Here is a 23,958-nt window from a genome sequence, read left to right as displayed (position 1 = left end):
AGAAATGGTAATAAAAAGAAAAAGATATATAAATCAGTTAAAAATACGCTAGTGGAAGTGACAGCTGTCACCTTTATCTGTCAAAGTCGAAAATCGATTTGAATGTATAACATATTTCGAAATGCAGAATGCATTGCTGTGCTCCATACCTTTTCCATCCAACAAAGAATTTCAATTCAAACTATTTGCACTAACCTTAATAAATCTAAATGATTTCTCGTGTGATTTATACTCCATCTCTATTCGCACATTTTTGTACCCTCTTTCGAGCAAATACAGAAAATTTCAGAGAGGTTTTTTTTTCATTTTGGGGCGGACACCATCACGGACTTGATAGCAGATGGGGAAAGAAGAAAAAACGTATAATATAATCCCCACATTTATTTTATATCGTTTCAGCTATGATTTATTATTTTTCTCTTTGGCACATATTTTCGCGTGATATGTTTTCCATGTTGTTTTTCTTCTCAAGCCCTGGTTGAGTCCGGTGTGCTTTTTTTTGGGGAAGGTGGGTGGCCAAAGTTTGAGTGGTGGATGGCAAAAATGGCCATTTTTCCACTATCAAATGAACTCAGTATGATGTTGGACTGCTTTCCATGCTGCTCTCATACCCAAAAGTTGGGTCTGTGACCCTTAATTGCGTTTCACCCGTAGAAACGAATAGAATTTTCAATATTTTTTTTCTGCAAGGTTGATGGTTGGTGGTGTAGGTCCTCTGGTGGCCCGAAAAGTTGGGCATAGTGATGGAAAATTTTCAGCGGTGTATAATATCCACCTGTCCGCTCTGTCGATTAATATTGAAATTCATCTCTCACCATTTCTTCAGGCTTAATTCATTCACCTCAATTATTTATGAGTCGCATGGGGAATCAACTGGGCACAATTGCTCTGTCCTTCCAAGATTGCTCACTTGTTATGCATTCATAAAAAATTATATTTGTGTACACAAGAGGTAATGGTTGGTGGAACTGGTTTCCTCTTTGGCCATATATCGAGGTGCTATAAATTACTCGATGTACGTGATCATATCTTTATTTAAATAAATCGCAATCTTCACGCCAATTTCTCTTGGACGCAGAGAAAATATTTTTATTTTCGCCAGAAAGTGTGAGAAGGTGATTTAGAAGGATGAAAATTGAACACTTTGCAAAATAACCACCAATGCAAATTCCTAAATAATCTCCATGTCTACCTTTCCGCCAAAATGATAATAAAGTGCCTTGTCCCTATAAAAAATGTTTCTTCGTGCAGAAGAACCTTGGGGCAAAATGTGGCAAGTCGATAATTTCCTTCGATAACTTCCAATGCAAAAAGAGATCGAGACTTAAAATCTTTTACTAGAACACTCCTTTCACGTACAAAGTTTTAGGGAATTTTTCAAAGAAAAAGGAAAAGTATTGATATCTTAAACTTTTGTTTTTAAATACTTTTACCGGTCGTATCATATACACCCTACTTTTTTTTCTAGAAATTTTTTTTAACAATAATGACTTTGCGTAAAGTATGTTAAAATGAAAATATACCTGTAACATAAAAACACTGAGACCGTTTCGTCTCCAACTCTCCTTTTCCTACCTCTTTATTGAAGGCATTCTTTCCGTACAGAAGTAGATCTTGAAAAATTCGAAAATCTATTTCAAGATCCAAAAAAGAGACTTTCTTACTTCTTAATACTTTTGCAAGGTGGCGGAAGGTTCATCCTGTTCGAATTTCGAAGTGCTCAAGTGTCAAAATGTGACGGTCTTCACATTTTTGTGAGGGAAAAACAGAGCAACGACGCTTACTGTTCTTGCCCCAGTATTTAATCACTACATAATCACTGAGTAAGTCTTTTGCCAGCGTTTTAGTGTGATATTTGATAAATTTTTCCCACCTTGTTCGAATATTTAGTATGAAAATTCGAAATTGAATTTGAATTCTTCGAACTTCAACGACTTTTTGTGCAAATAGAGTTCCATTTACCTTTTATCCAAGACACTATTGGAGAATCAAAATCTACTTCTGTTTGGGCTCAAAGAGTCAAAGAACCCAACAAAAATCGAAAAGGTGACCAATAAAAATGTTTTTTAGTGCATAGCGTAATCCATAAGTAAATAGTTCGTTAGTAGGTTCGTTCGAGAATCAATTTCAAGGTCTTCATGTTCGAAATTAAGACGATTTATATTTGATCCCCCGACAAGATCTTAAAAGGTTCAAAATGAACTTATAATTGTGACTAGTTTGTCCATTAGAATTTGTAAAATAAATAAGACAATTTCTAGATAGAGTGACTTTCAACGTCCACCGCCGTCTTCCCATTTTTAAACCGCAAGAAGGAAATGTGTCAATGTTTCCGCTTCGACTTTCACAGTCAATTTCCAATTTCTTCCACGGAACGTCGTAGAAGGCTTTTTATTGGGTGAAAGATGCATTTCGTTAGATTTAACTTGAATAAAATGATACTTTTCCAAAGAGGTGTTTTTGCACCAAATTGACAGGCACAAAATGCAAAAAGAAGAAACCTGAGAAATCTCTCTGTAAGATTGCAAATCTCTCTTACCTTCTTCCTTTCTATATATATATATCAGAGGAGAGGAGAGTGTTGTGCATGAAAGAAGAGATGAATTTGTATAAAATGGGAAACACACTTAATAATTTAAATAGGGGGAAGATATAAATTCAAGTCTATTTTAACTCTATACTCCAGTGTTAGGAGTCTTTCTCGATATGCACATCTTTAGTGCAATAAATCTTTTGCTGCTGGTGGTGGATTTTTTTCGCTTCAACTTCTTCTCTGACGATGGCGCGCGATGCATCCCATAAATATAAAATGCAACAACATACACATTCATGTGATACTTTATATGTTTTCTCGAAAATTCACACAAGTTGAGGGGCTATCTGTTTGTTTTGGGTGAGAAAGACACTGAGTTAGAGGAGATTGTATAGTAGATGGGAACTATTCTGGAATGATGGTCACGGGAAACGGGAATGTCCACTAATAATTTGGATTTTCACATTTTAGACTTCAGTGTATAAATTGTAGTTTGTGCGTTAGATAATTCCGCTTATTTAAAATATTGTCCTAAAACAGAAAGTTTATTTTTCATTGATGTGAGTTTTAAAAAACTTGTTAACTTGTAAAACCGTTAAATTGGTTTTTAGTAATTTTTAGTACAAGCTTTAGTACCAGTAACTTATGTCTGAATAAAAAGTAGCCCTATCCGGTAAGAGTACTCCAGTGAATAGGGTCGAATGAACACCTCTTCGACAGGGAACCCTTATTGACACTTTTATCAAAATGTTGAAAATTGTTTAATGTATTTAATAAAATGTAAGGGTAAGTTTTCAAATTTCGTATTCCAAATGGTACTGAGTAGGGTGTCAATAGGTCTTGACACGAGTTCTTAAAGTGTCAATAGGTGTTCCTTTCACCCTACGATTATAGGGATAGGAGTAGGACTTCTCTCAAGCGAGTTTCTAAGTAGAGCCGGGGGATCACTGAGGGATACCTATTGTTATTTTAAGAACTCGTGTCATAACTTATTTTAGCGCTCTGTCTGTACCATTTGGCGTATGAAATTTTAAGGTTTATCTTTATACGAAAATGTATATTGTTGAAAAACATCATATTACTTGCACTTTATTAGATTTTATTAGATTACATTTTACATTAAATAAATTTAAATAAATTTGGTTATCTGGCCGAAATTGTTAACAAGTGTTCCCTGCCGAAGAGGTGTTCCTTCGACCGTACAATATTTTTTGAAAGACTTTAAAACCTCGGTTTTACAATATGTGGTTAGGCCGGTTATTAAACGGTTGATTAAACGCCTTTTTACGTCTCGTGGATTCCGGATATGACACCAGATTTCCTTTAGCATCATTTCCAACCCCTTTAAAGGCTTGAAAACTGTTGACTGATCGTCTTCTAATAACTTTGAGAAGTTGGAGTTGTTCTTATGTCTTGCATGAGTCTCCATTGTATACTGCTTTCAATTTTTAGTTTTCAAGTTTTTTTTAGTACACTAGGGAGTTCCTTATCTTCTATATAGTTAAACTAGAATTTTTAAAATGGTTATTTAAACCAATCTAGCCTAAAATTTCTCAAGATTTCTATTTCGAGTTAAATATTTACGTAATGCAGTAAAATATCCCGCTATATCGCTTTAAGCCTCGTGCTATCACCGTGCTATCACACTAGGATTTTTTCAATTTGTAAATTCAATTTAATTTTCAGATAAATTGTTTCTATGCATTATTTTGCATTAAAAATCACTTGAATTAATAGATTTTCGCTTATTTATTGATATAATCTAATACTTGGCCCACCAAAACATGTTTAAACATGCTAAAATAGCATAATTGTGGTTGCTCAATTAAATTTGAATTCAGCAAATTAAAATGTTAAAATTGCTCATTAATTTTAATTTTATTGCAGTTAAACAAGTAGCCTTTTGAACCAAATTGTTCTTATTAAATTTATTCACTCGTAATTAATTATTATATTATTTCTGGCCAAAAAAATAAGATAAGTACAGTGATTCTTGATAAACTTGTACGCGAGTAAAGCATCAGTATCGGGAGTAATTTGCTAAGTTCCTCCAAAGGCATTCGAAGGAAATTATTGTGTCAAGAAATCGCATTTGGGATGGACTTCATACAGATTTTCAACAAGATGGTATGAGAGTCTCTCCATGAGTCCCTTGCCTACAACCCTTTCTTATGGCTTTAGGGATTCTTTTTCATAACAGATAATTGACACACATCACACATTTTCCGGAGTCATTCGCAATCAAAAATCTTGCGGCACTATTTAAAATTGAGCAAATTTCTTGCAAAATGTGCCCTGGCTGTGAGAATTTTCAAGTAAATTCTGGAAATCTTATAATGCTCAATTGGCTCAATTGAATTTAAAATTAAATTGTGAAAATCCTAGTGTGAAAGCACCGCTCGCTGCGAGATGGTTATTAATTACTATTGCCCGATGCAAATAATTTAAGGATAACACTATCTGACGATTAGCAATAAGAACTTCATTTACATTCATAAAACATTGCTATCAGTACAAAACTTGGTTCTCGTATTCAAAAGCCAGTGTTTAAAAGCCCTGTACTAAACGGACATATACACTTTAACAACTCAACGTGTGCGGGAGAGCAGATTGAAATTTCGAATGATGTATCCCACCAGCAATTGTGCAATGAGATACCACGATAAAGTGAAATTTGAAGTGACCATAAATTAATTAAGAAGCGTCAAAATGCATTACATTTGCTTTTATATAATCCAACAATAAACATATGGGACAAATCTTCTCACGTCTCTCTCGGGTACTGGAAATTTAATTTAATTTTCAGTGTGACAGAGATAGAAGTGGAAATTTACGGGTATACATAGAATGTCGTCATTAATCTAGTGTTTGGATTATCTGCTTTGTATATGATTATTGGGCTTTGGATGGCAGTCATGGGGTGGATATGATGCAAGAAAAAAAAGGAAACGAAGCCGGGATGTCCCTCGAGGAAAATATGAGGAAAATTCATTGATACTGAAGCAATCTGTCAATCTGTGTGGAAAATCAATCAGTTTGCCACTTTGCCGAAGAATAACAATCAATTTTTCTCGGCTCAATTTCCAATCAGGATCCATTTTCCCATTCACTGTCTCTTTAAGGGGGATTTATCTGTATCACATATGGTGTCTCATCAATTGATTTAGTACCAAGTATTGAGGAGACTGATCTTCAAAGCATTCCTAATTGCGATGCGTCTCACAAACCCTCCTGTCTTCTATAGACCATGAAAATACATATTCTGATAACAATTGTGGTGATACAGAAAAAAAATAGGGGGAAGGAGTATGGTGTTTCTTTCCTCAATTTTCTTGCATTTTGTCATACGTTCTCTTTCCTCAAATATGAATAACCCATGGACAAATATTAAATTACGCTCTAACAGTCTGTGGACAAAATTGATTGATCACAATCCGATCCCTTTTCCCCTGTGTCTTTTCCATGCAAAAAAGGGGGATGAAGAGTCTGTGAGAAAATCGAGTAAAATTTCCTCATGAAATTTGATATTTAATACAGTGACAAGACGGAAGTAGCATCCTGGAACAAGCCTCCTTCCTCAACCCCCTTTTTTTAAGCATACACTAAAATTGCATTGAGGCTCGTTGGGATGGGCTTTTGGCTCCATTTGCTGATACTTTTTCCATTCATGCATATATAGCTTTTAATGCAAAAAGCACCAGTGTCATGTCCCTCTAAATGATAAAATAATATTTACACTAATTATATTAAAATTTTCCTGATGGCATCACCTGAAATGGTCATTGTTTGGATGAAATATTAGCATTTGGCGTGTCTCTGTTTAGTTTTACCACCCGCCCACAACTCTTCAATACCCTGGAGCTTTTTTTTATCCACCGCAACAATCCTGATCACTGGGCATATTCTGCAAAAATTCTTGCTTTGAAATAATATGTGCATTCCACCCTCGGGCTGTACTCATGTGCTGAACAAACAGATCTTTAATTTTTCCCGTTGGAATCCGAAATGGATATCTGTGGGAATGATGGGGATTTAGCTTAGGTTTGGCGAAAGGTGTTTCATCAAGGATAAAGCTTATTGCTTAATCAGATTAGAATTGTTATTACTAATGTATTAAGTACACCTCATGCAACTCTATCAGATTATAAAAATGGTCACTGAAAGCACACTCAAGGCGTTCTAACGACTATTTGTTATACAAAACTTATTTCAGCTAAGGCTTCTTGCCACGCCACTGTGTTCGGATTTTAGAATAAAGATTTAACATCGTTCCCAGATGATTATGATTTCAATACAGTAAGAGACACCATTATAGCCACTATACTTTGAAACTTTGCAAATACAAGAATTAATGGCCTTTATTCTATCACTATAAGTTGTTTAAGTTTTTCAAAAAATCCCAACAGTTTTTAATATTTTTCAAGTTAAACCGTTTGGCTTAACTTAAATCTGAATATATCTTTTTCGGGTCCTGGTCAAAACCTCGGAAACCAAAATCCAGAATAGGTTCCAATGCCGAATAGTCAAAATCCCGGTAAAGCCAAAATTTTCAAATCCAAAATCCCGAATATTTAAAGTCCCGAAAAGCTGAAATGGCGAATTATTAAAAGTGTTCATAGATACTGCCACGATTGCACCCTCGCTTATTGGTGGCAAAGGAAAATTTTCTGTGTTTTTGAAAATTATTTTGCGCATTATTTTTCGTATAATTTCGTCCCTTATTGGATTTTGACCACTTGAGATTTTGGTTTTCGGGCTTTTTACTTTTGGGATTTTAGCGTTCAGGATTTTGGATTGCAGGATTTTGGTGTTTCGGGATTTTGACTCATTCGGGATTTTGCCCGGCATCGATGTTATTCAACTGATCAGTCAGTCAACGTAGAAGTGAATATTATAATGAATATGAATCTTCCGTTCTACCTTTACTAAGTTTCGATGTAGCTTTAAATATATTTAAATGTATTCACGCTGAGAAGCTAGGGATTCTAACCATTTTTTTTTTGACTTTTTAGCTATTTTCAGGTAATTTTAAAAGGTTGTCATTGAACAAAAGTGTGATATAAATGTCAAGCTCAGGACCTACGGAAGTTCCACAGATCAGTGAACTTTGTACGATTGAGATGATTTCATTATAAAAATCAGGAAAATGCAATCAAAGAAAAACAAATTCAAAATCCGATCCTTGGAACAAAATCGGTTTTAGAAAGAGATTTATTAATTTGTTAACATCACCAGGGGTCAATTGGGCTCACAAATAGGAATTTGTTTAAGAATACATGAAATTTAAAGTACAGTGGGACCTCAATAGAGTCAACTAATTATTTCCAGGCTTGTTGACTTTTTTGGATTCATTGACACTATCGGAGTCCGAAAAAAATCAATTAAAATGAGAAATTTTGATAGAAAGGGGTATGTTTTTATGTTCGTACTAAATCATTTTTATAAATTTATTACGATATTAAAATATTTTATTTAATTAACCCATAAATTCTTGTGTAAGTCGCTCCATTTGAGCTTTGATTGACTCAAGTTAAAGAGAGATCAATATATTATTATCGAAGAACTTTAAAGTTTCATTTAATTTTTGTTCAAAGTTTTATAAAGTTCTACTAATAACTGTTAAAAAATTAAATATGATCAGCAAATGGCAAAATATAAATTTTATTCATTTTATATGTAACAATATTCGATGTTATTTATATAATTATACCCTTTTCGTGAAGATTTTAGAATTTATTGAACAAAATTCAATAACTTACTGACTAGACTTAATATTTTACTGACCAATATTATTATTATATTTATATTATTTACAATAATTTTTTGCTGATCAGTTTTAATTTTCTGTTGCTTATTTGTATTTGATCCAGATTTTCTTGTGATATCCTAATCTTTCAAATTGGAAATGTAACTTTAAATAAATTTATACCTTTTCGTTGGAAGGGTCATTTTTATGATCATTTAACATTTACATATTTTAAAGATGTAGGTTCTTTAGAAAGTTCCAATAAATTTAGGAAAAGTGTCTTTTGTGTTATATTCAAAATATCTAGCATTCTATACATTTCTCCTTTTATATTGAAGTTCAACATTTTCTTTTTGTTTGTGTCGTAATATTATTCACTTTAAAATTAGTTGTGGATTAAAATTATTATTCAAGTGTAAAACCAATAAAATTATGGCTTACCTCCTTAACAATGATGAGATATTTGCGGTACTATCAATTTCAAAACAACATTTTCTTACTGCTAACAATTTCATGTATGATTTCATGAATTCAGAGATTTTCTTAAAAGAAAATAAGTAAATAAATAAAAATGCTTAATTCAAAAGATAAAGATGTAAAGGAATTGTAGGAGTTTACGGGTTGTCTAGGGGTTATTTTTAGTATTTTAAATTAATTTAGAATTGTTTCTGGTATATAAGCAAATAGCCAAGACGACTTTCCATAGGTCAAAAGGCTCAAAATAATGAAAAAAATTGGAATGGTATTTTGGAATTTTGTATATTGACTCTATCGGGGGTTAACTCTATCGAGGTCCCAATGTACTTTTAATATTTTCGTAAATTTTATATATGATTTCCTTAATCAAAAGAAGACTGCAACAATTTTCCAAGGAAGAGCAATAATGCTTGCGATACTATTTACAAAATAAGATTCTAAAGTGTTAGCTAAGAGTTTTCCAGCAAGAGACTTGTAAATAAAATTAAAGAATAAAAAAAAACTGAATTGGCTGAACAACCGAGTGATACATTAAGTACTTATTAAGCACTTATTTACTAAGTACTTACGGAGCACTTAATGTGTACTTAATTTAATGTAGAGCTTTATTGTCAACTTTCCTAATTTATGAAAATGTGACACTAACAAGAAGAACCTGGGTTATGTTACCCGGAAATTGAAAAAATAATTTAAGAAAATTATGAATGACAAATTAACATTAATTGAATTAACTTAAGAACTTTGTCTTCCGGGGTTGACATTTCCATACTGATGTGAGTTAGATTTTTTTTAAATTCTAGCACTTAAAGATGGTTTTTAAAGATCCTTACCATTCCAAATCGATAAAGACCAACTTTAAGTTCAAGAATTAAAGAAAAGCTTACGAACAGTTGAGTGGCAAAGTCATCTGTATCTATGGTACCGATTACTAATACGCCTGTCTAGTGTGTCTGCTGCCGACTTACGCAACACCGTTCCTTAAAGAATCACGTCATAAAACTCGAAGTATCGATTTCGGACGCAACAGCTTTAGGATTTACAAATTTTTGGGATCCGTATTTAGGAATTAAGAAGTGTAATTGCCACCTTCAATGCTAGTTAAATTTCAATGATATTGAAAGAATTCGGAATTCGGACCCAAGGTACTTGCATCATTAAGTCTTACCAAATTTAAAGGTCTTCTGATCAACATAACATATCAAGAAGATGTTTTTGAACTGTTCAGGTGGTTTACCACTAAAATTACATATTCCCTGCTGTGATATGGCCAATAAAATATAGAAGGTGTGCAGGCAGGTTGAACCCTGGGCAGATTACAGAAGCTGTTTTCGAGACGCCACCATACGAACTTCACTCTCATCTCCCTCTTCGCTGCCTTATATAGCAAAAAGTGCAATATTGTCTGAGCTAAAAAGTTGACACCATCCAATACTTATTATAAAGAAGCGGAGGAAGAAGACAGCCACTTCGTGCACTGTGAGTAATTGCAAATAACATTCACCATTAGCAATAATGTTGACGACTCTATGGAGCCGCATTTGCGTGCGTTTCTCCATTCATCTTTCTCTCCGCGCGCGCGAAAATTACTATACAGTGTGTCCCCCCTGAAGAAAAAGCTCTAGAAGAGAACTATGGGGTGCTGGTGGCGGGAGGAGGGGAGCAAGTGAGGAAAATTCTGCACGAATAGATGCGATATTAAATTGGAATAATTAATTACAGAAACTTTTATGTTCCATCGTTTTCTCTTCTCATACAATTTCCGACTCCACTTTTTTTTTGCTTCAGCCTCTTTCACTTCCTAAGGATTTCTTCGTCCTCTCTCTCTCTGGTGAGGAATGAGAAACAACAACGACACACGTTTTTATGCATTCCCCCGAAATGGAATAATGAAATTACTTTTAATTAAGTGATTTATTGCATTTGAGGAAATTTCTCAGTTCCAATTTCCCATCCACCCAAGTCTCCTTTTATTGCATCCACGGTCCCTTTTTATTGCTCGCAACTTAAATAGGAAATAAACACATGTAGTCTTGCAATTTCAGGATAGACTTTTATTTTCGTCCGACCCCTACACTTAATAAAAGCTATTTTTATTATAAAATATTTGCAAAACTGAAATTTTTGGAAAGATCATCCCCTGTTGTTTATTTAGGGATCTGACTGCTGAAGCGTTTCGCCGCACCGGTTAAAGGCTATACGGTGAGAGATGAGAACTTGATATCTTCAAAAGATCCCCATAAGTCGAGTCTGGGAAGAAGAATCCTATCTTTATTCTAATTAAACTTTTCTTCTGAAAATAAAAAAAGAATAAACAAGATTTTTAACTGTAAACAGCATTGTTTATTCTCACGTATATTGTGAATATTAGAGAATTAATTGATGAGAAGTTCAAACATCTGAAATTCTTTCATATCAAAGCCAAGTTTTGTATATGTCACCAACAATAAAATGATTCCATTGAGCAAATCAAAACATCCGTTTCACTATGTAATTTGCTATTTAGATGCCTTTTCTACATTTTAAATTTAGGGGTGGACAACTTCTAAAATCAGAGATATTATAAAGAAACTTGAGGAATTTAATTTTATTCTAATAATATAAAGAGGGGAAAAATTTGTTATCTGTTAAATATTGCATTTTAATCCATTTAAATAAATAAAAGAATTTTTGATTAGTACAAAACGGTTAATAATAATGACTTCGATAGATATCTGAGATATCAAGATGGTTCGTAAATTTTTATAGTTATGTCTAACGCACAATGACTTTTGTTTATAAACATGTTTTCGGAATTTCCAGTGAGAGGGAGTGAGATCTAGATCTAGTCATCTCGCTCACTCTCATGGGAAATTTTGAAAACATGTTTACAAACAAGAGTTATTTTGCTTTGAACATTATGCCCAACGCACAATAACTTTTGTTTGTAAACATGTTTTCAAAATTTCCTATGATAGAAAGTGAGATAACTAGATCCCGGTTTCATTCACTCTCATTAAAATGCCAAAAATATGTTTACAAAACAAAAGTTATTGTGCGTTGGGCATTATGTTCAACGTACAATAACTTCTGTTTAGTAAACATATTTTTGACATATCAATGAGAGTGAGTGAGGTCTAGATCTAGTCATCTCGCTCATTCTCATGGGAAATTTTGGAAACATGATTGCAAACAAAAGTTATTGTGCGCTGGTCATAAGAGATGACTAGATCTGAATCTCACTCACTCTCATTGAAATATCAAAAACATGTTTACAAAATAAAAGTTATTGTGCGTTGGGCAGTATTATATTTGTTATTACTGATTATTATTTTCTGACTATCCTGACCAATTTACTTTTCTGCTGCAGCCACACTAAAAAGGTCCTGGTAAGAACCGAGACAAAAAATCTCCATTAGTAACAAGATATAATTTTCTGTAAAGAAAAGGATGAATTTGATCAATAAAAAAATGTTATCAGTATTTATATTTGAATTATAAAAGCGGTGGTGTAGTAATCATGCGAGAAATTTAAAGCAGTCAGAGCTTTCAAAACTTTTTATATCTTATCCAATTTCATTGGATTGTTAAGGGTTTTGGACAAGGTTATGTTGTAATGTGATTATTGTACCTTGTCCAGTAATTTTCCTTTAAAACCACTATTTACTTTCTTTTTCTTTTTTAAATTTTTACTTAGTCCTTGACTTGTTACAACGCTCTGTATTTCAACAAACTACAACACCTGTTCCTACTTTGCGCGTTGTAGATTTCGTTTTACTAGGAAGGGTGTCAAGTTCAGTACAATGCGTACACCGATGAAATTAACAACGTTTTTTTTTTCATTCATCTCATTTATTTATCATCTCTCTCATAGGTCATAGTGATTTATAATAATATGTGAATACAAAAAAAAGATTAAAGAATCATTGGAAATTGTAAATATCTAAAAACTTATATGCTAAGTTGAGCTGAGTCAGATCAAATCTAACAGACTGACGACCTAAACTAACACGTTAACCGCTGTTCTGGGCGTGATTCGGAATTCGTCGATTTTCAAGCCTATGACGCACTATTGTTCTTTAGTTTCGCACTGATAATGAGCTCACGTCCTAATCTACATCCCAGTTATGAAAGGCTGGGTCTATCTGGTCTCGTCCTCTTAAACCGTAGAAATTATTTGTAAATACTGTCCAAGTTGGTATTCTTGCCCTTTATTCATTCATTTTCAACCACCTAACGCTATCGGGGTTGTGGACCTAGGACACCTAGGTTAGTAGCCCAACACTGTCGATCCTCCGCCACTTCAGGAAAATGTTTGCGAGTGATCTGAGTGACTAAATGGCATGTTCCTGAATTTGATTCAGTCACCTTGTCCTGGATCTGCCCCGAGTTCAACATCTTCTCATAATGGCTTTCATAGGTTTTCTTGAGAATCTTTCTTCATTCATGCGCTGAATAAAGCCATGCCATCAAAGTTGTGATCTCTCAACCCGAAGAAGCAACTTCTCAATTCTTCCTTGTCATCTTTACCCTGGTTACCCTTTCGAACCGAATTACTAATCTAAAAGAGCCTATTGACACGTATTTGCTTGAAGACACTTACCTCTTGTTAGCGCTCACATATTATCTTTGTAATATTGTGGAGCGTACGGTCTAATCGACAATTGTTAGCCTAGTTTGCTGCCGAACCCATCACACTTTATGGGTTGTCACATTTATGATACGCCAAACCTTTATCCTTAAGTGAGTGCTGCAGGTTACCGAGGCTTTTGTTCACATCAATCGTTTCCGTACTTCGGAGAATTAACATCAGTCACCGCGGACAGTTCACTGCGAGGAAGTCAAAAAATGGGTAGAACCTCAGTTCCCCATTTTCCACATTAGAATCAGGGTTCATAATGGTTCACAACCTACAAAAAATGTTCTTTTTTACTGTTTTCATTATTTGTTTTCGATTTTACATTATTGTAAACAAAGGTTGCCCGACTGTCTTAATCCATTTACACCCAGGCTTAAGTTAAAAAAAAGTACCTGAAACTCAATTTTTATTAGTCATCCACCCCTGATCTTCAAATGAACCATGATTACCATCTCTGATTCCTCACTCTCTCTTGGTTTTCTTCACAATTCAGTGACTTTGTGTGTGGGTGGATCCACTCACTGTTGGTTAGAAGAGCAATTTCCGTAGCGACCGTGACATCCAACAAGACTCAAGATCAATTCAAGACTGGTCGTAACACAGAGATTGACACTGATACACGGTGTCACAAATTTGTTGAGATTTTCTCAATTACAATCTCAGACTAATGATCTAAAAAGCCCACATTCATCGTCCGCGGCTCTTCGTCGAAAAAAAAAAGACAGAGAAATTGTCCATTCATGAAGCCCAGAGAATAAGATCATTTTGTGGAACCCATAGAATTGTGTCTCGCCACTAAACAGAAATAAAATAAGTGATTAAGTGGATAATTACCACACACTGAGCACAAGAATTTAGGTTGTGACCGCAGAATTTTTACATTCTCGAGAAGAGAGATCAAATAATGGTTTCAACAATAGGAAAATGATCCAGATCACCAAGAGACTCACAATTGAGTGCAATAAACCAACTCAGATGAAATTTTCTCACGGTATGTTTGAGTAGTGCCCTATGTAAAGTAATTTTTGACCTTTGTTAGAGCAAATTTTGAAAGACATCGATAGAAACACCCATTCACACAAGATATTATTTTTCAATTGCGTAATGGCAAATGCAAATTTGCATTTTCGAATACCGTTGAGCATGATCGGGATATTAGTAAATTGCACAAAACGAAGAACTTGTTGCAGTGTCTGACGAGACTGCAAAAGCTCATTCAGATGTCAGTGAAGAACGTTTCAATGATCTGAATTGCAAAAGATCATTTGAGTACTTTGTTTGGATTATTACAAAAGTGAAAGAGAATGTTAAACATTTTCTGCAATAGTATACTAATTCTTCTGAACTTACTTTCTATGGATATACTTGTTGAGGAAGCACCGTTACAATTTTGTCCGAATAAAAAAATAGGCCACGCCCCTTTAAATTTCTTTTGATACATAGCTCTATTTGAGTAAAATTTCTCATGAAAATTGAAGCACTTGCTTTAATAACTCAATGCAAATAGCTGAAAAAGCACTTTAGCTTAATTATTTCACAAAATTTTAAGCATTTGATATATGTTCGGGGAGTGTCAAAAATTCAAATGTCAACGGTTTTATAACAAAACACGTTTTCATGCGTAAAATTTGAAATATTCACCATACTCCGCAAATATCTTCCAATTTAAACCATAAAACCAGTCACACAAATGATGAGATGTGCTGGAAAATCGCACTTGCATACCATCACCGATCAAATTGCAATTGTGCAATTCACTATTGATGCACATTGGGTTCAAGCACCCTCTTGAATGTGATGTGTTGTTGGGAAAAGTGAGAATTTAGTTCTATGTGCAGCAGAGAAGTAACACAAGACATCATCGTTATTTCTTATGGGATAGGTAGCACAAAAAAAATGAGACTCGTATAGCTTCTTGGGTGTCTCCATGGAACATCAAGAGCATTGGGAGGTAAATAATAATATGGCGACATGGGCGGATGCAGGAGAGGTGGGCCAGGAAAAAATTCCAAGTGCAAGAATACAGTCGCTAGTGCACAAATGTGCAAACAACAAGAACATCATGGAACAAAAGTAGCAGCAGCGACACAAAATCATCCTCTTCGATATGGGGGTTTATGCCAGAAGAGAGAGAGAGCTGGGGTCTGAGGAGGGAATGGCTGAGAATTCAAGACTCCTCATACGAAGACACCAGAATATATAGGATGTTTCAAGAAGGGGAGATAGGGAAAAAATGTTCAGGAAGACGATCCGATGGAATGGAAAGTGAAGACAAATTCTCCAATTGCTCACAGTTTATTCGGTTTTGCACGGCAAGAAACGGTTTTACCCAATTTGACACTGTTTCACACAGTTATTTGCTGGAAGTCTTTTGTTTCTTCTCTGAGAACCTCTTATCAGTGCGTATTTTAGTTTCACAGCCTTAGGGCTCAAATAGACTCTGGGTGATCCTCGAGCTTTTAGAATTAGGTAAAGGGTATCTAAATCGATGATCTTCAAACACCTCAGCATATGACAATTTGGGATAAATATTTACAGTCTAAAATATTCCCGAGTATCAGTCTAAGCATATTTGAGTCCTGAACACCAGTTTCAGACTGAAGGATTAGCCCAGTTACCGAAAGTCTTGAAATCCTAAGTAATCTAATTTTATTGGTTTTCAAAATAGAAGAAAAATCATTCACACTTTATTAGCCAATTCTATGTCACATACCGTCGTTGCGGGTGACTTTGCACTCGGGGGGTGACTGCACTCTGCTGTTCGTGAGACTTTGAACAATTCTAGCACTTATTGATAGTCTTCGCTGATCCGGTCTATCATGTCAAAGTATATAGGGATATGTTAAGTACCAAGTAAGGTACAATGATCCTCAAAAAGATTCTTGTGGTTTCAGTAATAGTCAATGAAATGCTAATATAGGTATTTTGTCAAAAAACGGCTCCGTGAAAAAGTTATCTGAAGGTGCAATTTTAAAATCGATTTCAGAGTAGTAAATTACCCAAATCTATTCTAAATTTATCTGGCTAGAATAATCCACTTCGATTTTGTTGATTATTTTGATTAAAATATTTTTTTTCCCTATTACCTTTCTAAGAACGCATGATTTATGTTATAAAATTGCATGTAATGGTCTTTCAAAAGCTTTATTATAAAAGTATTTGGCTAAAAATTATCCAATTTTTTGATAATTTAAGATAAAGTGACCGAGATCTACAAGATGGTGTGGTCGCCATCTTGGTTTGACGTTTCTGTCCGCCATTTTGAATAACTGTCAAAACCTAAAACTGGTCCGATTGAGCTGAAATTTTAGTATGTTCTAGCTGATGTCAAGACCTTTTCAGAACATATATAACATCCGACCTAGGTCAAGCTATTGCCTGGATACAGGAGCTCCAAGTTCAAAATTTTGACATTTTCATGAATACAGAACTACGGAGAGCTTCTTTTATCGAAATCATCACAAAAAAGACAGTACTATCGTTAGGCGATGAGATCTAAATAACAAACAAAAAGAAAAGTAATGTTTTTCTTTATAACAGCATATTATTTGAAGATCTGAAAAACTGTTTTTGCAAAAATGTAAAAATAAAAAAAAATTAATAAATGCATTTTTCATTTTTTTTTTTTTATTATGTAAGAGTAAATAAATATATAAAATAAAAGCCTAAACCATTTTTAATGGTTACTGAGGCATTTCATTTAGATTTTAAAATTAGGGATTAGTAAATAAAGATCGCCAAAATATGATGATTTCAAAATTTTAAAATTCTAGGTAAATACTTGACGTAGACTGGGACATAGATACGTTCTGAAAAGGTCTTGACATCAGCTACAACATACTAAAATTTCAACTCAATCGGACCAGTTTTAGGTTTTGACAGTTATTCAAAGTGGCGGACAGAAACATCAAATCAAGATGGCGATCATGTCATCTTGTAGATCTCGTGCATATTACCCTTAGATGTAAAGATCTTCATTGTCGTTTATTATCAGAAATTGTTGATTTTTTAGTATTAATTAAAAAGTGCAAAGTCACCCGCACCTTATCTCCAGTGCAAGCCTTTTTTCTTGATTTTTTTAAACATAGTAAAATTTTATAAAATTAATGCTAGTGGCACAAAATCCATTCATTAACAACTGAATACAAATAATTTTACTCAAAAACCCCCCTCCCTTCACTTTAACTATCCACTTTTAGAGAGCAAAGTTGAAAAATAGCGAAAAAACGTGCAAAGTCACCCGCAACGACGGTACTTCCCAAAAACCTTGTCTGAAAACACGTTAAAGAACTTAAACCATAAAGATACCCTAAGACCATCGTCAGACTAGAGGTTTAGCCCAGTTCCCGAGGGTCTCAAAACTTTAAACAGCAACCGATTTTATTGATTTTTCAGAATGTAGGGGAGACTGACGCAAAACTTGTCAAAACGCATATTTAATCCTTTCACGAGCTCTAAGAAAAGTTAAAATTTACTGCTCTACAACATTGCAGAAGACTATTTTCCTCTATCTCGAAAGAAATGTGATTTTCGAATCATTTTCTAAAAGTCGATTTTGTGGGGATTCTCAAAATTGCTGGGGCAAATTTTGTCAGTCTTCGGATAATTTGTGACGTTTTACTCTCGCAAACGTTAAAAATATCAAATAGACATATTTTTATAGGAAATTTATTCCTCTACAACTTTGTCGAAGATAATTTTTCTCTATCTTAACGAGAAATGTGCTTGAATTGAGCTAATCAGTATTAATATTTTCTGTAAGCCAAATATTCCAAAAATAGGGCTCAAAATTTCGTTTTTTTTTTCATTTTACATAATCCTTTCTCGAATCCCTTGAAACTTTGTAAGTTAAAGAAGGTTCATGAAGGCTATCTATAATAAAAATTTCAAGTCTTAGCCTCTTTTATTTTAGAAAATAGTGAATATTGAAATTTTCGTTTTGACAAATTACCCGTCTCCCCTAATAGGTCATTTACCCTTAACAATCCAATCCTAAGCCGAAATTTTCCAAAAAATTTTGACTGATAAGATATTAGAGAAGTTAAGCCATATCGTTAAGCCTTAGGTCTTAAGCCCGTATAAGTCTGAACCCGTATAACAAACAATCAAGTCTCAAAAGATATTAAACGAAAAACACACCATGAAAAAAAAATTGTCAGAAATAGTCTACGTATTTCTTATAGCTAAACGGTTTAAGTGGCCTTTACGTTTTAAATTCTAATCATAATAATTAATTTCTTGATGAATATTGTTTTTTTTTATGAAAACGTTCTTTTGAATTGTTCTATCCTTTTTAAAGGACATTTATTAGAATCTTGCGTATATTCGCTATTAGATTAGTTCCTAAACTTAAGGCTTAACATAATATGTGTTAATTCTAAACCGGTCATTTTGACAGGGACTTGGTAGGTTTAGTGTTAAGACTGTAGATTTAGCTTAATTCCAGAATCTCTGGAAGTCCTTAATCCTCTCGTTCAGTAATAACCTTCCCGATTTGAGAGCTCTCTCCGGTTGAGGTTTTTCCTTTACCGACTCGAAGGTATATCAGAGAGAACTTACCTAAAAATCCGTTGGAAATTCGAACGTTTAAACCGACGAGTTACACAAAAGTGAGCAAGTTTATCAAAAGGACATTTATTCGAATGAAATTGCACTTACGACGTTCTGCCATCCTGATACTCCACAAAACTACACAAAAATTCACTTTTTGCAGCAAACGTTTGTACACTGTTGCTGACATTGTTGACGATTAAAGTGTCAAGAATATCGAAATTCGAAATGGCAGAACAATCAGCACTAAAGCGGTGGGTATATGAACTTGCACTTTAGGCTTCCGGTAGATTTTCGAATAGGTTTGGCCTGGCTTCGGAGTGGCTTTGTCTCTTCGAAAAGTTATCACTGAACCGAGCCAATAACAAACATTTTTAGTAATTTTCAAAATTGTATGGAAGTTTTGCTGTTAACATCGGATTTTAAGACAAACTTTTTCCAAAAGCCTTAAGATAATAAATAAGAGCAGTAAAGCCATATGGCTAAATTCTAGGTCTGAAGGCCATGATAATAGGCCGATGTGAAAGTCAGTTTCTTCTTTCAACTTCCGATTTTTCAACTTCAGTTTTAGTTAAAAATGTCTCTTTAAGCGGCACTGATTTATCCATTATTGGCCTATTTTTTGTGTTGCTGTTGTGCAAATGAATTGTCTTCAAATTTTGTGAATCTTAAAGATACAGTAGACTCTCCCAAATTCGGGCATTTGGGACCGAAATGTCAACCAACTAGAGAGAAATTCGGGCAACAAATTGTTTGAAATGCAACGATTTTTTCTTCATCTGCATACTTATATTGAGTTTATATGCTCATTGCTATTATAAATTTCATGAAAACCTCTTAGTAATGCAAAATCACATCAAAGCTAAGACAAATAATGACAAATTTGAGCATATTTGCTTCATTTGATAATCATAATTGAACTTGAAAAATGTCAACAAACTTTTTGTCGAATTTAGCTGCCGCCCGAATTAAAAATTAGCCCAATCTTAAAAGAGCCGAATTAGCGAGAGTCTACTGTTGATCTATCTTTCCTCTTATCAGCTGATAAATGCCAAAAATTAAAATTCAGATTTTAACGGTTTTCTCAAACGAAAATAATCCTTCGCTGAAAATTGAAATCACATTATTCTAAGCAATTTATAAGCGTGTATTTCCTGACAGTAGCTGCAGTATGAGGGATGTCAATGTCGGAAGGGCAGAATCAGTTGCTGTAGGTGGGATTTTTGAGAGAAGGTCTGATAGATATATTGGGAAAATTTCAAGCGAGTATACAGCATCCCATGAAAGAGGATGAGTGTGGGTGGAAAATTTGAAGTCATCTCGACTTTTCCCGACAGAATATCAGTGTTGTGTTGGCCATGGCAGTATGGATTTCTTGTCTTTTGGGTGTAGTATGCATCAGAAGATAGCGCAACAGCAACAACAATAATAATAATCGTACATGAAGAAATTACAAGGAATTTCTCACGTTTATCTCCACGAAGTTGTCTTGTATTCCCATTCCCAATTGATGTTCCCTTCCCAGGGAAGGCGCGATGCTTATGGATTGGATTTCACATTCACACATTGTACTGCACTAAAAGGGATGTGCCATGTGCAAGCAAATTGTCATCTTTGACGACATTTATCGAATGTGTTCGACGTGGTGGAAAATTAATCTGAGGTTGGTGAATTGGGTGGAATTAGCATTGGCAGTGTATTTCCCATGACACCCAAATTGACACACTTTTAATCCCAACTATTCCCCGTGATTTTCCCAGGGAACCACCTCTCTTTCTGAAATCTCTTCCGTAAATTCCAATTTCTGAGTTCTGATAGATGAGTTCAAAAGTCATAGAGTTGGAGAATCAATATGGCTATAGAGACGAGTTGTTGGTTGAAGAGTCTCTGGTAATGGCTACAAGTTATTTGTGATGGTCAATAATAATGTTTATTTAACAGTTTGATGAGGGATCGAATGAGAGAGAAGATGGGATTCGAGGTAGGTTTTCACAAGAAAAATACACATCTCTTGGCATCTTCGAGAGTAGGTCATTGGCATTCGGTTCTTCGATCACTTCATATATCTTTCTTATGCCCGACAAGGGGAGCCAATAACATAGGAAAAAAAAATCCGGCAGAGATGCTTGCATTCACCTCAACAATTGTTCAGTATTCTTCTCTCACATTTTTCTACTGTTGTAATTCAAAATTAATTGCTTCTTCCACGCCGGTATTTCTTGTATTCTTTGTCATTTCGATTTCAAAAGTCCTTCGACACTTTCTGCTCAATTTATATGGATTTTTTTTTGTGATAGAGAGGACTTTGGCTGCCTATGAAAGAGCAGATGTGAGGTATTTTGAAATGGTTGATTTCACGAGAGGTGTCAATTGTCAAGGGGTTAACAAGACAACCCAAATGATTCAGATGAATTTCACAAGAACACCTCTTCAAAACAACTTTTTTTACTTGAACATTTTATTGATGAGCTGAATGTTAAGTACTCTGTCTGCTAAAGAGAGTGACAAATCGCATTCGGTTTGCATCGAAAACCCATAAATATACCATCGTGAAAAATCGTTTAATAACGGCTGTCAAAATTCAAATTACAATTGACAGTAATGGATGTCTAGTTAATTATTTGCCAATAAATCTCAATCAAAGTGCATCTTGCAAGTTATTGTGCATTTCAGAAGTTAATTACTTTTACAAAACCTATGAATTTTTTTACTACGTCATTTTGAAGTTTCTGTGAAGTGACATCTGTGACATTGACATATGCTAATTTATTTTCAATAAATACATTAATGGTGTGAAAAATTGTATACTGTTCTTAAGAACAGTAAATCGGGATCGAAACAGATCGCAATATTCGAAACACTAATTCGAAAAAAATTCGAACTTCGATTCTAGATTTAAGAATCATTTGCATTTTTGGTCACCTGACTTTATTCAAAGTTTTTTTTCCTGAATAGGATTTTCAATGTCAAATTATAGCGGAAACCAAGTATTTTAGTGTAAATTTGAGGTTAGTAATCACTGTCATCTGTCACATTGACAGATGTCATAAATTAAAGAGAATCTCTAAAATTCTGCTTACGTTCTTGTAGAATAAATCTCAATTTATGATGATTTTAATGTTTGGGGTAGAAACATGTGGCTTAAAAGGACGAAGAAAATGTCTTTCGGGGATACTGAAAGAAAAGTGATGACGCCCCAAATTCCCATCTTTCACTCCGATTGACCCAATTTCTGGCATCTCAAGCCATTCACCGGTGAAATATGGTATCATTCAGTTTTCTCTTCCGCCTTGCTTCCCAATTGGATGGATTTTCCATCCACTTCTTCATCCGGAGCAGCACTTTATTTCACGTTGATACAAGAAATCACAATATTTCGATTGTTGATGTTATTTCTGAGGCAATTGGAGTCTTGTTTTTCTACACATACTGCCATATATAGGGGATGATTTCGGGTATATGGTGCTTTTTCGCAATTTTATTTTATTTTATATTTTTTTTTTCGAGGGGAAAAATTGCCATGCTTCCCCAATACACAGTATAGTAGATGGTTTTGTATGGAGAGATAAAATAACTCACAAACATATGGATCAGTGATTTTGATGTTTTGTGGGGCGACGGTGGTGAAATTTCCAAGGTAAATTTTGGGAAGATTGAATAAATATATCATACACTTCTCCACATTCCACTCCATGGATTCAATTTGTTAGGATGGTTTTTGTTATTTATTTGTTCAAAATCCATATGAAGTCCTCATGGTGAGGAGTTCCCCAGAGAGATAGAGTATAGAGAGGTTTTATTTGGGTGTCTTCATCAGCCAGACTTCAGGCATCCAAGAGTTGAATGGATTTACCAAATGAAGAGTTCCGTATCACTCGGCAGGGGTTTTTTCGAGAGTGTCATATCAAATGAGTTCATACATTTATTGGAGTGTTCCTCTCTATTTCCCTCCCTGTGTGATCATTTCCACTTAAGAGACTTCTCCTTCCTGCCCTATTAGACCCTCTTAACAGAACAGTTTTACTCTAAAATGTATGGGGTAATGAAATTTTTAGATATGCGTACAGAAATATGTATATACTGTACACACATAAATATATTAGCTGTGATTTTTTCATAAATTAAAGCTACATCATATGCTGTTGTTCAGTTAACTATCTTTTATTGAGCTCATGTTCCCAGGATGGATGTTTTGAACATCCCCGATTTCTAAAATGGTAAGCCGTCATCTTTGTTTAGAAGCTTGACAACTAATTCTTTTAAATCTTTACTGCTGAATCTATGTTAAAACTAAAACTAAAATAGTCTTATCTCTTCTAAAGACTCAGTCAATATAAAAAAAAGCTTTTTTTAAGAGCTTAATCATAAGGCCTTAATTAAGGCGTTATGAATGCACTAAGGCTATATTGGCCTTGGGTCCCGGTCAAAATCCCGAAAGCCAAAATCCCGAACGCCAAAATCCCCAAAGCCAAAACCCCGAATGGGCTAAAATCCTGAATTCTTGAAAGTATCATAGGTAGAGTGGAGTAACCACTTATCGCCACTTTTAAGAAAAAGTGAAATTAATTGTATTATAACTTTTGACCCCTTATTATCAGATAACTCAAATTTGAGACAAAGCTACTTAGATATATTGGCTCTAGATTCGTCAAGACAATTGTCCTACAATTTAACGCGGGAGTACCTAAAAACCTGATTTTTATTAACAATGCAAAAATAACTACTTCGTCGCCACTTTTCACCACTTTTCGCCAGTTTTGTAACCACTTCTCGCCACCCACTTGGAAAACTTCAAACTCGATTATTTTGAGCAATAATATGCAAAGAATATATTGAGCATTTCTTTTTCCTCATGCTCACCTTATTATTATTCTTATTAAATGATTTTTCTTCACTTTTATTTGAGAAATCAAATTATTAACACTTCGAAGGATCCTAGTGGCAGCCGCTGCCAATTTTGTTTTCAGTTTTATTTTTAAAGTGAAAAATATATCATTTCACCTGAAGGCCTGATCGAATACGTGCAGAATTTATCTG

General features: G+C 34.4%; 1 protein-coding gene across 4 annotated transcripts in view; it reads left to right on the top strand.

The window, feature by feature from the left end:
• Positions 1–23,958, top strand: part of LOC129798843 (uncharacterized) — a 527,934-nt gene that overhangs the window by 141,193 nt on the left and 362,783 nt on the right. The window lies entirely within an intron of this gene.

The sequence above is a fragment of the Phlebotomus papatasi genome, chromosome 1 (genome assembly GCF_024763615.1).
Source record: "Phlebotomus papatasi isolate M1 chromosome 1, Ppap_2.1, whole genome shotgun sequence".
NCBI classification, from domain to species: Eukaryota; Metazoa; Arthropoda; class Insecta; order Diptera; family Psychodidae; genus Phlebotomus; species Phlebotomus papatasi.
Note: the sequence above shows the minus strand (reverse complement) of the source record. Positions and strands in the feature narration are given on the sequence as shown.